We start from the raw sequence: 4,084 nt of genomic DNA on the forward strand, positions 1-4,084 counted from the left end.
GCTCTTTCCATTTTTAAAAATTCTTTTTGAATTGTTTGTTTCACTTTGGATCTTCCTAATGTTATATCCTTAAGTTCATTCATTTCCTTTTCTACAATGTCATATCTGTCATTAATCACATCCAGAGTATTTTTCATATGAGATATTATTTTCATCTTTCCTCTAGTTTCTTGAGTAAATAAAATACGGTTAAAACAACTGCTTTAATGTCTTGGTCTATTAATTCAACTGTTAGTTTTGATTAATTAGGTCAGTTTTGATTAATTTTTCTCTTCACTATGGATAGCATTTTCTTGTTTCTCTGCATTTCAGAATTTTTGATTGGATGCCAGACATTGTGAATAATTTCTTTTTGGGTGCTAGATATTTTTATATTCTTCTGGTGGTGTAGTGCCTAAGGCATTTGACTGCTAACCAGAAGCCTGGCAGTTCAAACCCACAAGACTCTCCTCAGAAGGAAGGCTGGGTAATCTACTCTACTAGTGATACCGCCTTGGAAACCTAAGGAGGGGTCTCTATCACTCAGGTCCAACATGACAGTGGAGTTTTTTGTTTTATTTTTTCCCCATAAACATTCTTGAGCTTTGTTCTGGGATGCAATTAAACTTCCTGGAAACAGTTTGTTCCTTTTAGGTACTGCTTCTAAACTTACTTGTTTTCCGTTTCTCAGGGATCACTGTCCTTTGTTGCCTGATTTCAAATGTCTTGGAAACTGTTGTTTCATATTTTTGCCAATCCTTTAGATGTTTCATGCAGGAAAGTAAATCCTGTCTCTTTGACTCCATCCAGGCGTTGAAGCCTCTCTTCATTAAAAATTGAATTAATAGGTCACAAGAGTTAATTTAACCAGAATCTGGGCTCATTTAAGCGTTTGGCTCTGTCTCAGAGACAGGGGATAGAGACCTTGTGGGCCTCTACGTCCTCATTGCTAAGAAGTCTTTTGAGAAGGACTTCACTCAGAGATGTGGGGACAATAGAGGTGAACCTGGCTGGCTCGAGGAGAAGAGGTCACAGTGATAGTGGATAGAGACACTAATTTTCCTCTAGCCCTCTCCTGTGCACTAGAAAGAGCTGTAATAAAAATGTGAGAAAACCTTATCAGTTCAGATTTCCTGAAATATTCTTGGGATGTAGAAAACTCAGTGTGCCACCCACACTCTGAAGCCCCAGCAGCAGTGAATATGGTGATAAGGAGATAATATGGTGATAAGCAAGTATGGCTGGCACCTGGCATCAGTGTTCATTCAAGAATAAATAGAAGTGGAGGAAAGTGATGGTGGTCATGAAGATAGGTCGACCTCAGACCAACGCCTCCCAGTCATGTTTGGGTAGAAGTTTGAGCTTAGAGCTCCACCTGAGAGATCAAAGTTAAAGCATGAAGCAAAGTCTTGGGAAGCCCCTGACAGAAGAGTATCCTTTGGGTTGTGTGTGTGCTTACACACAGACAGATCAGGCAAGAGTGGGGATTGAGAGTAAGATGATAGCAGGAGTCAGGAAGTAGTATTTTTGCTTTGCATAACTGAATTGTTAAAGTTTTTATTTACAAAAATGACCCACTCTTTCCAGACATGAGAGGTGGCCTGCCTTTCTGTAGTGATGAGGTCTTGTGTTTGTCTCTAAGGACAACCTCTGTGCTCCATGGGAGCCTATGGGTGGATCTATTCCGTTGAATAAACAGGGGCCAAGCTTGGGTCCTGGCATCACCCAATGTGCTACCTCCAATGTTTGCTTTTACCTCTTGCCAAAGAAATATTGGAAGGACCCTTAAGACAAGTTGGGGAAAATTTACATAAAGTTAATCAGTAAGCTCTGAAAACTCATTTGCAAGGTTTGGAGATTTAGGGTCATCATTTCATGGAATATCCCAGTTAACTGGTTTAATAATATGTTTGTTTATTGCTTCTGTTCTACCTCCTAGTGCATTGCATAGTACCTGGGGTCTTACAAAATCGCAACTGGTCATGCAAGGCATAACAACTGGTCTCTTGCTTTCCTGGAGCAACAGAGGAAGTAGAGTCAGGAATAGGAGGAGGAAATGGAATATGTGGCTAATTATCTCTGTGAACAACTCTCTCCTTTGCCATGAGACCAGAAGCACCAGATGATACCTGGCTACCATTGCTGAACATGTTGATCAAAGATTCTATAGAAGAATCCTGATGAAAATGGGGAAAGTGCAGGACAGAATTACAAATTCTCATTTATTCTCTATTTTATGGATCCAAGGGCTCTTGATGAACTCTAAATTATTGCCCTGAGATAATTTTAAAAACTTAAACCAAAAATATTTCCTGAAGTCTTAAACCAAACAATAATTTAACTTAACTAATAAAAAAAAAGTCTGCCTAGAGCATTATGCTCTTCTAAGAACTATCTATATGGGATCAAAGTGACAATAACAACTCAAAAGATTATACAGGAAAGTGAAGAGGCAGTGATTTTAAGTTAACAGGGGGGGAAAATTCAGAAAAGGAGGCTGAGGAGGGTTGTACAACTCAAAGAATGTTATCAATGTCACTGAATTGTACATGTAGAAATGTTGAATTGTTATATGTTTTGATGTGTGTATTCTCAACCACAACAACACAATAATTTTTTTTCCAAAAAGGGTTATCCAGAGTCATAATTACATAAATGGAAAAGGAGTAGTCTTTAAGCATAGATATGTTGTTGTAGGGTGCAACCCCATGTGACAGAGTAGAACTGCCTCATAGGGTTTTCTAGGCTGCAATCTAGTCAGAAGACTGAAGGAGAACTGATGCCTTTGAATCATGGTGTTGGTGAAGTATACGGACTATACCGTGGGCTGCCAGAAGAATGGACAAATCTGTCTTGAAAGAAGCACAGCCAGAATGTTCCTTAGAAGCAAGGATGGTGAGACTTCATCTCACAGACTTTGGAGAAGTTATTAGGAAGGATCAGTCCCTGGAGGAAGATATCATGCTTGGTAAAATAAAGGGTCAGTACAAAAGAAGAAGACCTTAAACAAAATGGATTGAGGCACTGGCTGCAACAATGGGTTCAGACATAGCAATGACTGTGCGAAGGGTACAGGACTGGGCAGTGTTTCATTCTGTTGCACATAGGATCTCTATGAGGTAAAATTGACTCAAAGGCACCTAACAACAACAATAATCTTTACGGAAGCAGATCACCAAGTTTTTCTCTTGTGGAGCCTCTGAGTGGGTTTGAATGCCCAACTTTTCAGTTGGCAGCTGAGCATTTAATCATTGTGCCACCAGGGACAGCCTATCTGAGAATGACTGGAAGTCTGTTAAATTCTGAAGCTCAGGCTGAGACAAAGGCTGTGACTCTTAAGAATCTCTGTGAGAATTACTGGTCAGCTAGAGACTGGTGGACCCCCAAGACCTGGGTTATCCTTCAGGCCTAAGAAAGGATTCACTTTCATGGATTGATTCTCAGATCAACAGTAGAAATACCTACATGCAGAACACCTACATAAGGACAATGCACTCACCTACCCTAGGGAGATGCACACCTTACAGCAATGAGCCATGAGACACCAGAGGGGCAGCATTCACATAGAGGGGAAGCTGGACAGACAGGAATGCACAGTTAAGAAGGGCACAGGGAGGGGGTAGTCACAGGGAGGAAAAAGGAGGAGAGTTTTTTATGGCTGGGGATAGTAATCAGGGCATGAAATCAAATGTGCATGAACTATTGAATGTAAATCAAATTTGCTTTGGAAATTTGCACCCAAAGCACAATAAAAAGAAGAAGAAGAAGAAGAAGAAGAAGAAGAAGAAGAAGAATCATCTCTGTGGAAGAGGTGTACAAAGGGTATAGACAACAAAGATGAATACTTTTACATACACAATATTGCATTATCAGTAATAACACACATTAATGTATGAATGGATACATAGGTAGAGAGGCTGAATGATCAGGTAGGTCTAGGTAAAAGGGAATATACCCATGACCATAAGTAGTTTGGCAAAAGATATTTCTATATATGTGTTTGTATGTGCCTAAGGCACTTGGCACTTGACTGCTAACCAGAAGTCTGGCAGTTCAAACCCACCAGCCACTCCTCGGAAGGAAGGTTGGGCAATCTACTTCCATA

This window comes from Orycteropus afer, unplaced genomic scaffold, assembly GCF_000298275.1.
Source record: "Orycteropus afer afer isolate SDZICR_OR568_19922 unplaced genomic scaffold, OryAfe1.0 scaffold00032, whole genome shotgun sequence".
Classification (NCBI taxonomy): Eukaryota; Metazoa; Chordata; class Mammalia; order Tubulidentata; family Orycteropodidae; genus Orycteropus; species Orycteropus afer.